The sequence below is a fragment of the Penaeus monodon genome, chromosome 44 (genome assembly GCF_015228065.2).
Source record: "Penaeus monodon isolate SGIC_2016 chromosome 44, NSTDA_Pmon_1, whole genome shotgun sequence".
In the NCBI taxonomy this organism is placed as follows: Eukaryota; Metazoa; Arthropoda; class Malacostraca; order Decapoda; family Penaeidae; genus Penaeus; species Penaeus monodon.
Genome location: NC_051429.1, coordinates 2978009 through 2993008, shown reverse-complemented (window position 1 = coordinate 2993008; position 15000 = coordinate 2978009). Strand labels below are relative to the sequence as shown.

The following is a 15000-nucleotide window of genomic DNA, read 5'->3' as shown; positions in this document are numbered from 1 at the left end:
ATGTTAGGGATAATGATGGTTTTAAATTTAGGGACTTTTCGTATATCTCTTCCTTTATCTCTCTTCTTCTCTTACACGGGTATTATGTCTTCCACGATGTGACATGAACATTCACATTTGAAAGCTGTTGGAGTTGTGCAGTCGTCCCTTTCACCTTCGTCGTTGTTATTATTATTATTACTACTACTGTCATATTTATTTTCTATATCGTCGGAATCGTGACTATCTGCACTATCATTGATATTATTTTCTTGTTTTTCTTTAGGTTCGGAGATAGATAAACCATCAAGAAAATTTTCGATAATATAGTCAATATTCTTTTCGCCACTATTATTATTATTATTATTAGTTCTAATAGTAGTGGCATTACTAGTAGAACTAGCAGTAGTAGTGTCGGTAGCAGCAACAGTTTTATTGTCGATATAGTTCCTTCTCAATATCTCGACATCGAAGCTTACGCTCAGTAATACCAGATCCCAACCCACAGAGTGGTACTAGTATACCGTTTTTAATGCAGAGTCCAATCCTGAGACTGAGTATAGAAAGATAGTTATGGTATACTGGATTTGCCGATTTTTATATATATAATTTAGGAGTAATATTAGAATAGAATTTGGTGTTATTTCTTCTTCTGTTTCTTTTCTTTCTTCTTCTTCTTCTTCTTTTATTACCTCTCCTCTTCTTTGTATACTTGCTTTCTTTCTTCTCCTATTAAGAGCATGAGAAAAACACGACATTAACAATTGTAGATACGGGTGATTTGTGTCCATATTAGCTATCTTTCCACAGAGCAAAAAGAGAATATTCTTTTCGTTCTTCTGAAGGATAACCATAGCCGTATTATTTAGCAGCTGCAACAGTTTACCATCGTTCCGTTGTGGTGGTATTAGAGACGGTATTCTACCAAATAGATTTAGACGCTCTGTCTGTCCACTAAGCGACGACGTCGACAACGACAACATTTTACTCGCCGTTTTTTCTCAGAGACGATTCGAGACTCGATGTAGCCTGCACAATAATTTTCTTATTCTCAAGTACTGGGGAATTTTGATTAGTCGGCTTCGATCGTATACTAGATTCTTGCAAGATAATTTCGATATCTCGTTACTTTCTATGGATATGTCATCATATCCATAGCAGCATATCGGAGCCAGGATATCGTCTTTCCAGTTCCCGCTGTTAGATTTTCCTTCATCGTTTTTCGTAATACTGATTTTTTGTTGATTCATTGTGGCGAGACCTGATCGTTTACTATTAAATATCGGAACTCTTTTCGGTAATAGGTGTTGCACTCTTCTCATCTCTGTTTCGATGTCTTGATTAACACAGCCTTCTTCTTGAAGATGCCTCCAAATTTCCATATCAGGATCCGTGTGTTCTAAAAATCGGTTGCACATTAAGTCTCTAATGTTATTGATATTATTATTATCGTCATTATTAATATTACCGAAACAACAATTGTCATCGCCAAAACAAACATCGTTTGTCTTTACTAGTAAATCTGCATGTTCCTTTGCTAATGTTAGGATACGCTTTAATACAGTTCTGTTATATTTTATAATAGATCTTGTAATAATTTTGCGGTCAACGTTTTTATCACACTCGAAACACGATTGATAATTCTTGTTTAGATAATTCATCATGGTAATAAGGGCGACTTGTTGTCTCGATATCGTTCCAGGTGATTGCCATTGTTTATTATTATTTCAATTATTATTATTATTATTATTATTATTATTATTATTATCACATCCATTAGATTATTGTTCCGTATGGTTACGTGTATATATATATATATATATATATATATATATATATATATATATATATATATATATATATATATATATATATATATATATATATATTATATATATTATATATATATATATATATATATATATATATATATATATATATATATATATATATATATATATATATGTTTTTTCTTTGCCCTCAGTCTTATGCATAATACGCTGATAGAATTTTTTTCAAATCTGTTTTCGGCAAAAAATTCACATGATATTGACAAGCGTAACAATGAGCAGATACAATAAACAGAATGATGCTCGACCCTCTAAACGAGGAAATATTACTTTCACTCGCCATACTTTCTTTCATTTCCAAATGTTGAAGTTCGTCCCTGGTGGGATTATGTTTTCCAACCCTTGATAGCCAAACATTTGAACGGCGGTAGAGATGCATATTCGGATTTTTTTCTCGATGTCTCGGGTTGCAACAGTTGACCTTATCCGAAGACGATAACGAGAAAAAATGTTAATGGCTGTAATATCATCTCTATCGTATTCGTAGTGAGAGATCGTCATCCGCTTATCTAAACTTAATGTTGACCGAGCCACTACTGTTGCTGCTGTTGCTACCGTTTCCGAAGTGTCTGGAGATGATTTATAATTCACCTTGCTATGGTAGATGTTTTCCAGAGAAAACCAAATTATAGTTGGTCGGGTTTCCTTATCCTCTCCCTCTCTCTTCTTCTTCTTCTTCATATCATTAATTAACGTTGAACATATAATGTCTACACTTTGAAAGTCAGTGTACTCCAACAGATCAATGTCAAGGGATTTGTTATTATCATTATTATTGTGTCTGGCTGTGGAGGGTTGCCATTCTTTATTTTCAGAATTGAGTTGAAATATTATCACCATTGCTTGATGTATTCTTTGTGGTATAAGAAACGACTAAGGCGATGCTAGAGACGAAGACGAAAAATCACTTACGAGACTGAAACTGCTATTACTACTGTTAATATTAGTCCTCTTATTATTTATATTGCTGTTGCTACTGATGTTGCTGTTGCTGTTGCTGTTGCTGCTGCTTTTGCTGCTGCTTTTGCTGCTGCTCCTGCTGTTATTATTACTATCATCGTACTTTATATATTTTGTTTCTATTGCATTAATAGTGCCATTGTCGCCGTTAAATATGGTTATTCCGATTTTTATCAGAGATAGAGATTTGATGTAATTCCATAATACGATCTTATTCGACCTGTTATGTCTTCCTGTCATTATTATGTCTCGAAGTGTATCCAACCCTGCAGAGCTAGTAATAAAATTGAAATAGTCTATAAGCCCGATCTTAAGATGAGCTAATTTCTCCACATAAAACCCTGAAGAGGAGGAAGAGGTGAAGGAAGGGAATGAAGATGATGATGATGATGATGATGATGATGATGATGATGATAATGATGAGGATGACGACAAGTTCATATTAGACTTCAAGCAATTTTCGTTGCCGGTTGACCTATTCGTGTATATGTGAGTGTATATTAATGTACATGGACACATTTATAAAGTCAGTATTCTATTCCTTATGGATAGATAAACGGTCCACAAAGTTAGTGGAGTAAAATGTCTGGCTTCACCAAAGAGTGACATATAAGGAAAAGTGATACTGTTACTACTGTTGTTGTTCTTACAACTACTACTGCTGCTAATGTTCTTACTACTATTGCTGCTAATGTTCTTACTACTACTGCTGCTACTGCTACTACTACTACTGCTGCTGCTGCTACTACTACTACCACCACTACCGTTAATAATGCTATTGCTGTTGTTGCTACTGTTGTTCTTCCTTGCATCGCTATTGCAACTTTCTTGTACAGAAACAACAGAGATCTAAATTCATTTGAATCGTGGTGAATTTCGGGTACATCTCGCTTTTTATTCACAAAATCCTTGACACACGAAGAAGGAAGATTTTTACACATACCAGATGATGATGAGTTCCGCACATCAGACTTCCATAGTTCGATAATTAGTTTCTCGCTATATAACATGGATAGACATTCTACAATCATGTCCTTTATAGTAATATTGGTTCGGCTATTTACATGATGTTCGATTGGTATTCTTTGCCCTGCTGATAGGGAATCTTCTCCGATTATGTAGAGATATATTGTTAGCATATGATCGATAAAACGATTAACTGCCGATACACCAGAAATAGAAGAGATAAAATTTCTTTTACTCTTTTTCTTTAGCAAATTAACCATAATTGTTGTTAAGACGTTGCTGTTGTTACCAGAGAAAGACTCATTCACTAAACACTTTTTAATGTTTATCTTTCGAAACAATGTATCATCATCTATCTGTAGATTACTCTCCAATGGTAACGATGCAGTCGATGACAACATTAATGATGTATCAAACATACATTTCCAAAAATCTTCATTCTTTATCGCACCGCTGGATAATATCATGTAGTTTTTATTACACCATGTAACGTCTAATATATTCACTTTGTTATTATTACATATTTTGGGTCTTTTGAAACGCATACTACTACTACTACTACTACTACTGCTACTACTACTACTGCTACTACTACTACTACTACTATTACTACCACCACTGATATTGTTGTTGTTCTTATAAGGATTAATATTGTTATCTTCATTATCATCATCATCATCACGCCAATGTCTTATACCACCGGCAGTGTATATGGCTATATTACCTCTGTCAAGTTTGATAACATAAGAAGTTATTGTCAGGGGAATCTGTTATGGATTTTTTCGTATCGTCTGTTAGATTTCGTCTTTTTCTTGCATTTTCATGTTCGAACAAGTGTAATAATGATTCATTATAATGAATCTTCCGGTAAACCAACTTATTAAACTTGCCAAGTAGTAACAGTGAACAAATATTACAGATACAATTAGTAGCAACTTTTCTATGTCTGATTACATCATCATCATCATCATCATCTTCATCATCGATATTCTTATTATCGTCGTCGTTGAATAATAGTTCGGGAGCAGACATGTAATAGAAGCAAAAAAAAACTCTTGGCTTCCCAAAAGGGTCTGATTATTATCTTGCGACAGTGCCGACACGCGGTGGTATTTTCCTCTCCTATTAGATATAACGGATTGTCGTTGGTGGCGACGAGTGCGGCAAAGTCTTTCCATCCATTCCATATCTAAAAGTTTAGCATTTCTCTGTAGACTATCTCTGACGACTCACTAAAAGCTATTCCGGCGTCGTTGTAATCGGAACCGCACAATATCATGAGAAGCATATCGATATCCATATCGTGAGTAACCGTCAATTCGTAACGCACCTGATACTGTAGTGGTCCGTGCGGCACGGGAGACGCGAAGGGTGGCATCCATGTTTTCGAAAAGTTTTTCGTCATGGTCACGTAAGGCGGTAATTTGATATTTCCACTCAGAGCCACGCTTTGGCTGGCGCACATGTTCCACTTGTGAAGCACGTCGTTTTCGAAGGAGTACAGGTTAATCACAAGGGGGCCGTCATATTTTACTTTTTTCTGAATTCGTTCCACGTATAATAGAGACTTCGACGTCTCCCGTCTGCCGCTTCGCGTTCGTTAACGGACGAGAGTAAAGTGTTCGGATCGAGATGGGTTAATTTTTTCTCGCTTAAATGTCGTTTGTACGGTATGCTCAAATCGCATATATAACCAGCCATGTCGACCATTATCGTCTCGGCTTCTGACCGATCGGTTTTATTATAAAAGACCGTCTTGGCTCCTAATCTGCACACTAACGGTACTCGCAACACGCTCAATAAATAATAATTGAGAATGCAGGTCGGAATGCGTAACAGATACTTTCTCAACATGCCGAGGCGATATCTTTTTTCCATAGCCTCAAACTCGTAGTAGTAGTAGCAGCAGCAATATGCTTGCTCGCGTACATAGTACCATTATCTCTAATCGCTTTTCTTGTGTTCCTCTCCTTTTCCTTTTTAGGGTGACATTTTCCATCGTTCAACAGCAAAAACATGGCGTGTGGAATTCGCCTCTCTTTGAGGCAGAATCTCCAATAGTCTCCTAATCATAACTTGCGTAATAAATAGGAGGATTCCCTCGAATCGTTTAAGTAACATTGTAGAATCCATTCATCATCACGTCCAAAGCTTGATATCTCATCAAAAGTAACGAAAAGAGGATCGTTAATCAACATTCCTATTCTGTCTATTCTTCTTTTATTACTATAGATTTATTATTATTAGATGTAGTAGTACTAGTAGTAGTAGTATTGTTATTATTATTTTCATCGTCGTTAGGAAATAATTCCTTACAATCCTTTCTACATATCTCTCTCTCTTCTCTTTCATCATCATGCTCGTCGTATTCATCAAAAGACCTAGAATTAATATAGGATTTCATTTCTTCGTCTGATGGAGGTCGAATTGGAACAATCGTAATAAAACTCTCTCGGTTTGCCTTTTGTATTTGACTAGCAAGTCTGAAGTAAGATTCCCTGTAAAATGTCTCACGTTCAGAGTTTAGTGTCCCTCTGGGTATAACGCATTCGTAGATACGGCCGAGCGGGTAACTGTCTTCCGATATCACACAATTAGAATCTCTTAGGGTTGAAATTACTGTACCCGTTATTTTATCTCTAAATAACACAAGCTGTCCGATAAAATGATTTGAGAACATACAGTTATTCGCAAAGCTCATTAGAGCTGCGATACTTATAGTTGTCAGATCTACTACCTCAACAGCGCTGGTGGATACTTTTTCTTTCTCATCGATAATGTTGACAAATAGAGGTTATCTCCATATACCATATTATATGCGCTTGTTCCATTTTTAAGCCCCATCACTTTATTATTACTAGTATTATGATTATTATTCTTACTTTTATGCTTATTATCATTATCATTAGTAGTAGTAGTACTTTATCATATCATAGTAGTGTTTATATTCGATTGTATATGTATATACATTGTGTCGTTTTCTCCTCACCTTCATCATACAATTAAAATAACTGTATTATGTATGTCCTATATTCTCTTACTATTTGTCTGTTGTTATACTGTTATGGATCAGTAATCCCCATAATATAAAAAAAAGACTGATTGAATATACTTTACGCTACTCGTTAGTTGATCTACAAACGATAAGCACATTGCGCACACACATACAGAGAAGGAGAAGAAACCTTGTGCTGAAAACGCCAATAGGCAAATGATAAACAAAGAACAAGAATTGAATGATATACAAATGATCGGCAGAGAACAAGAAGTGAATGATCAACAGAGAACAAGAACCGAATAGTCAACAGAGAAGAACAATTATTAAATTAACAATTAATTAAAAAGAATTGATGTATAAATGACCAAAGAAAAGCATTCAAAATTTAATGATATAGTATTATTTTACACAACTAAAGACCACACTTGAAGTAGAGATATGAGACAGAGAGAGAGAATATACTGTTAAATATAGACCTGTAATAAAATGATTCAGTGAAATAAAGTAGTTTTTATCTCGCTATAATTTATTATTATTATTATTATTATTATTATTATTATTATTATTGTTATACATAGTCAAAACAAATATTGTTCTGGCCAATATTGTAAACAACATGAAAACTTCCATATCAAAATGAATAGTATTTTCTTTTTGTTTTTTTCCGTACCAAGTTAACGCTCGATCTATTTTTTTACGATTTATACATCTCCAAGTAAATCGTCAACATTCTGTATCATCCATTTCATATCACCTCTAATATTACCATTTTGTATTATGTCGAATTCTCCTCTTTGTAGATCATATACGTAATCTACATACAGTTGATTTTTTTCGTAAGACGATATCGTTTTTAGAATAGTGAACATATTCGAATGAACATCATTTTCGTTTTGTTCTTCTTCTTCTTTCTTTTATGATAAACATAATGATACCATCCTAAATCATCTTTACAGATTAGAGGTTTAAATTCCCGGATTGTTCTGAACAGTATTGTAAACAGTATGAATTCCTCTATACTAAGACAGCGTCCCCTTGCGCACACTTTTCCGTTTGGTGAATCTCGATCTATCAGAAATATAGGATAGTTTTTTTTCTGTCTCTGGCACAAAGTATCTTTCCTGTCGATCTCGATAGCGTTTGCCGCACCGCATGGCGACAGCGATCGCAATGAACATAATGAACATCAAAAATAATAACGCCTCCGCAAACGGCCAGAGAAGGGCGGTTCTTTTCGTCATCATCATTTTCATTGGCACCATCATCCTCTTCACTCTGTATTTTTCAAAACTAATAGGTTCGGATATATTATATCGACTATAATACTTTTCATAGGAGGATCGGCTTTTTCGACGAATTTTGTATTTACTTTATCGTCCTTCTGTTTTGTGTATTTTTTCGATTTGTGTTGTGCGATTATATGATTAATTTTCTGGATGGCCCTTTTCCTTCCTTCGATTTTCTCTTCGTTCTCTTCCTGGCTCAACATGTGGCTAGTGAATATATCTTCAATCTGTGTAACACCCCAAAAGTGTACCCATATGATCTTTGACAATTTTAGATAGCGATACATTACGTTGACAATGGCGGAAAATAGCCCCGCGTATTTATTGCCGTGGGTTATCTCTAGAGCTAGAGCTTTTCTGTGACTTTCGCGTCGCAGCAGTTGTCCGGTAACGAACGTCTTTATGTGTAATCTTCTTCGTCCAACTCGAGGAGTCTGTCGATACCGATATTCATTTTCCCCTCTCGTGTTGTGAGTCGTCATCTCTTCGACGACTTCCTTCTTTATAGCATGGGTATCGTCCAGCAAAAAAATTAAGAGAGACTCGAATAACGAGGATGCGTCTAGTGCGCGCAAGTCGCTGTATATCTTTTTTTCGAAGTCACTCTTCCAGTCGTTACTTTGATGACTTTCGTCCGACAGAAGATCGTTTAAATCTAAAAAGGTATTCAAAACTTTTCGCTAACATTAGAAGTCGACGACGACGACGACATTTTAATCATCGGTAATATTTTCTCTACGAGTTTATTCCATGCACTGTCTTTTGTATGATGTTCGATCGACGTCTCTTATTAGGATGTGTTATCCATGTATATAGATATACCACGCTCAGTATAGATATTGGGATATCTATGCTACACCGTCCTACGTGGCCTTGAACAACAAGGAGAGGTTGATAGGCGAAGCTGCTAAAAATCAAGCCGGGACAAATCCCACCAATACCGTGTATGATGTAAAGGGCGCCATAGGTTTAAAGTACGACGATCCCACGGTGCTCAAGGAAATCGAGAACTGGCCGTTCGAAGTTATTCACGGCGAGGGCAACAAGCCCGTGATAAGTGTGATGTATATGGACGAGCCGAAATTCTATTCTCACGAACAGATATCGTCGATGGTCTTATCGAAATTGAAAGAAACAGCCGAAGCGTATTTGGGCACCGCGGTGAATAGAGTGCTCATTACAGTTCCGGCTTACTTTAACGATTCTCAGCGACAAGCGACTAAACACGCTGGAACTATTGCCGGGTATAATTTCGAGCGAATCATTAACGAGCCGACGGCAGCTGCCGTTGCCTACGATCTAAATACAAACAGCAATAACTATAATAAAAGCAGCAGCAGCAACAACAACAATAAGAATATCAGCGAAGGAAAAAAAAAAATTAGTCTTCGACTTCGGCGGTGGCACGTTTGACGTATCGTTGTTGACTTTGGCCGAAGGAGTGATTGAGGTTAAAGCCACCGCTGGAAACACTCACTTGTGAGGGGAAGACCTCGATGATAAGATGGTTGAACATTTTGCGAAAGAAATCAAAAGGAAATACAAAAAAAGACACAAAGGCCAACAAACGAGCACTGAGATGCTTAAAAACCACATGCGAACAAGCCAAGAGAACTCTGCCGTCGTCCACTCAGACTGAAATCATACTAGAGTCAGTGGCATCGATATGAACTTCCCCATGACTTGTGCTAGATTCGACGAGATTTGCAATAGTCTCTTTCAGAGCACTATCGATCTCGTAGGAAAGGCCTTAGAAGATGCCAGGATGGACAAGAGTTCCGTAAGCGACATCGTGTTGGTCGGAGGATCTACCCGCATACCTAAGATGCAAAAACTCCTGTGGGACTATCTTGAAAAGGACCTGAGCAAACCTATCAACCCGGACGAGGCCGTCGCTTACGGAGCCGCTGTACAAGCAGCCATCATATCTGGGGACTCGAGTCGAGTTCTTTCCGAAATGCTCCTTATCGACGTGACTCCTCTGTCGTTAGGTATAGAGACGCATGGTGGAGAGATGTCAACATTGATCGAGAGAAACACGAGCATTCCTGCAAGCAGGAATAACACCTTCACGACTTACACGGACAATCAAGAAAGCGTGGAGATCAAGGTGTTTGAGGGAGAACGTCCGTACACCGGAGATAATAACCTGCTAGGCACTTTCGTGTTGAATGGAATACCCAAAGCTCCGAGGGGTACGCCTCAGATCAAGGTAACCTTTGACGTTGACGTTAATGGAATTCTCGATGTAAAGGCGGTCGAAAAGAGCATCACACTGCATATCTAAAGAAGAGATAGAGCGAATGATTCAGGAAGCTGAAAGGAACAAAGAGAACGATAAGAAAGTAAAAGAGGCTATTGAAGAAAAGAATAGATTGGAACAAGCCTGTTACCGGATGAAGGACCTTCTATCAATGACCACATCGGCTAATCAAGAGGATTATGAGAAGCAGATAGACGAGATGCTGAAATGGATTGTTGATACAGATAATTCGGGAATTCCGAAAGAGGCATATGTAAAAAAGAGCCAAGAACTAGAAAGGTTACAGAGTAAGATGATGCAAGACGTTTCTTCTTACAAGTCTGAACCGAACGATAAAACTGAAAACGGAAAGGATAAAGAGCCAGTAATCGAAGAAGTCGATTGAATATGTCTGTCTGTCTGTCTGTGTCTGTTTATCCATCTTTCTATCTATCCATTTTTAATATTAGTCAGTCATAAACGCTTGATAATAACAATAATAGTAATAATAATAAGAATAAAAATAACAGTAGTTTCCCTTGTAATCTAATATAGTAGTATATGAATTATAACCGATACAATGTAATCTTATATAATAACCGTATTACGATTCTAAAAGCTATAACTAATATATTGTAATCTCATAGAACCATGTCATAATGCAACACACACACACACAAACACACACACACACACACACACACACACACACACACACACACACACACACACATATATATATATATATATATATATATATATATATATATATATATATATATATATATATATACATATATATATATATATATATATATATATATATATATATATATATATATATACATAGTATGTGAATAAGATGTAGTTGTAGAGAAAGGTAATAATAAAAATAAATTGGTAGATATTTGTTGAGTGTATCATTTTATTCCATTTGTCTTCTTTATGAAACTGAAATAAAAAAATAAGTCGGTAGATATTTGTTGAGTGTATCATTCTATTCCATTTGTCATTTTTTCATCACACCGCATATCTGAAATCTACACACAGAGTTCTGAACCTCATAGAACCATATTATAATGCAATACATATATAAAACATGCAGTTGCAAAGAAAGACCATAAAACTAAACATCAGAGTAATGTTTGTAATGTTATTTGCCTTTATAACATCAAAAACCACAGAGTGCTGATACCGTCTATTTGACTGACGAAAAAAAAGAATATTTTGTTCGATACCGTAAGGTGTATGTATAAGGTATCATTTCATCCATTGTAATATGTACATTCTTTTTTATTATTAATAGCAGTGGTAGTAGTTGTAGTCGCAGTAGTAGGTGGTCTTGTAGTAGAAGTAGCAGTAGTGGTGGTGCCATCACCACCGACAGTAGTCAGGGTAAAAGAGAACATATCTTCATCGTTCTGTATTCCGCTTGCTGATGATACTAGTCCTGTATCGAATGGGTTAGTATCGTCAAAAGAGGGAAATGTTATTGGCGACATCATGTAATGATGGTCGTCGTCATCGTCATTATTAAAGCTAACGATATTATCAAGTCCATTTCCTGTTTCGATCGTTTGTTGAAGAGTAGCTGAGGATACAGGCGATTCTATAATCTGATGATCGTCTTCGTCATGTTGGTGAGGATGATGATGATGATGATGGCGGTGGGCGCATCGTCGTCGTCGTCGTCGTCGTCGTAGTTGTTGTCGATGCATATTGTAATTTTATTATGTCCACCTATTGATTCGAGAGCTTGTTGAAGAATATCTGGATTCGTACTTTCGAGAGGGGTGAAAGTAACTGGAGTCGATGGTTTATACTGGTGTTCTCTTATACCCCGATCTTTTCCCTTTGCTTCTACTCCGACTCTTCCGACTTCAGTTACCCGTGCTTGTTGTTGTTGTTCCTCTTCTTCATCTTCTCCTTCTTCTCCTCCTCCTCCTCTTTCCTCTTCAGTCTGGAAATACGGTTCCCTGTAAGACCCCATTGCTCTCATTATATTTGATTCTTCTTCGACATTGTAGAGGCCAATAATTCTTTGTCGATGACGATCTTTTTAAGTAACCACGAAAAGTCTTTGGGTTGTCTCACGTTTACATCGTTTGCATCGTTGACGTCGTTTTTTGATACCCATCCGTCGCCTCTGGCTATCGGTTTAAACACTTGCTCGTTCCAGTCTCGCATTGACGACGACGACGATGCATTATCTTTCTTGCGACAAAAGTCTCTAAATCTCAGTAGAGTATTCTGTGATGCTTTGTCGATAAATATCTCAGTAGCCAGTAAATAGTAGTTTAAGTGATCGTCAGAAAAAATGGTGACATTTTTGTTTTTTATTTTTACACCAGAAATGCAAGTCAATTTTGACATACAGTTCGGCACGATCGTATCGCGCATTTCTCCTGGCGAGTTGCCGGCCTCTCTGTAATTAAACTCATTCTGTTTCATGACGGTACCTCTTCTGAGAGCTTTTCTCGCACCTTTTCTTTGATCTATCAAAGAAGCTAGATCGACCGCGATAAGACCCGTAATTACCCTATTTATATATTTGCCTATATTCCATAAAACGATCATGCGTTCCCATGAATCGTTTGTACCTTCTATCGCTCTAAAAACAGGATTTAGTCGTAGTGCTTCTAACAAGTTGTGTAGATGCTTTTCCGTAGAACTCGTATTTAAGCCTCTCTTTGGTTGCTTAAATCAGGGTGGGTCCATTAGAAGCTCTAAAAATCCTTCAATAATTTCATTTCGATTTCTGTATTCGATAGGCGTTCTCTCGCCACTTTTGTCACTACTATTGTTATTATTATTATTATTAGTGTCATTATCATTATTACTAATACTACTGTTGTTATTACTATTATTATTGTTCTTTCTCTTATTATTAGTTCTTCTACCACCACCACCACCACTATTACTATTACCATTATTTAAATAATCTCGTACATTTGCATGCATAGACGTAATAATCGTTCCCTTTATTATACCAAAACATTCCTCGATTATATTTAATATGCCTTTCGATGTGATGGATGGCATATCATCATTCGAATAATTTTTTTCTTGCTTGGTCTTTTTAATGTGTTTTGTATTTTCTCGTAGTATTCATTTTTCTGTTCACTTGAAAGTGTCATATGAGATAATTCATTAATTGGATTATCTTCTTCTTCGTCGTCGTCGTCGTTATACTGTTCATTTGACAATGGTTTATCACTCGAAATGTCATCTTGATTATTCTTTCTTTTATTTTTCTTCTCCTCCGTCTTCTTCGAATTTCGATACGTAATTCTCGCAGATTCACTCCAATGAGAACACCCTTCTGAATCGTTGGCAGATGATGATGATGATCTCGTAGCACTATTTCTATCGTTAGCTATAATAGTAACAACATGATTGTTGTCATCGTCGTCGTCGTCATCATCGTCACTATCATCATCATCATCAGCAGCAGCAGCAGCAGCAACAGCAACAGCAGCAGCAGCAACACTACTGTCATCACTGTTGATTAAGAGCTTTGTGTTTTTTTGTTTTTTTTCGCTGGTGCTTTTCCTTTCTGATTAACAGTGTTACATTTTCTCTTGGAGGAGGAGGATGTTCTCACATTAATCATCTTTTTACTTTGTTCTTTATTTTTGTACGTATTTTTCGAGCATTTCTTAATATTATCATTATTATTATTATTATTATCATTATTATTATTATTATTATTATTATTATTATTATCATCATCATCATTATTATTATTATCATTATCATTATTATTGGTTAATAAGGGCCTAGCTTTTATAACAGACATACCATATTTCTGAAAAAAAAAATCCATCTGATCCATTTTTGAAGATAAACATTTAAACGTATTGGCTACATCCGTAACGAGCGGAACCGATAGCGTTGATGATACAATCCCTTCCGAGTCGTTCTGATCGAACTGGGAAAAAGGTCGAGCCACACCAATGGGGTTGGAACAGATAGTAGAGCGACTGAGAATATTTGACAGTGTAAAATATACTGCTTGTCTCTTGCATATGTTTAAGTTTGCGGCAGCGTGAACTACCGTCCGGGACAGGTTGCCTTTAGGAAACAGAACTGCGATTAAGATGGGCACAAACAGTTTGAAGATTAAGTGAAGTATATCAAACTGAATCTATTGGAGCATGCTGTACAATAAAATCCACTCCTGTTTGATAGCCGTTATTAGGAGAAGCTCTTTGACTTCCTCCTTTATGGCAAGAGGGGATATTGTTATATTGTTCAGGATTTCTCTATGATAAAAATGTAATGCAGTAGCCGTAAAATCGACGACGGCATCTTTTTTGTCGGTGTGAATTCTATTCGACGTTTTGATTATGTACTTAAGTCGTTCCACTGGATCATTCACATCTTCCATTACATTATCTGTGGATCGAAGATTGTAGCCACTTTCCCCAATACTCTGTTTCCATATGTCAATCCAGTTATTCTTATTCCTATTCATAATATTATTTTTTTCTTGTAATTATTAATCTTGTATTCTATAACGGCCTGTAAGAGTGGGAAAAAATCGATGTTCTTCCCCCACGCACGATATCGGATAACATAACACTTTCCCTTGAAAAACAATCTCCCTAAACGCCAGAAAAATATGCTCGTTCATCGCGATGCTTGATCATATGTCGAAGATATGTGAGACAGCAAGGAGGCCCCTTGTGATCAGATGGAAAACGAATCGCTGATGCA

General features: G+C 36.5%; 1 pseudogene; it reads left to right on the top strand.

Annotated features, from left to right (window-relative positions):
• The first annotated feature begins 8595 nt into the window (after positions 1-8595).
• LOC119568520 lies at positions 8596-10687 on the top strand (annotated as a pseudogene).
• Positions 10688-15000: the final 4313 nt, after the last annotated feature.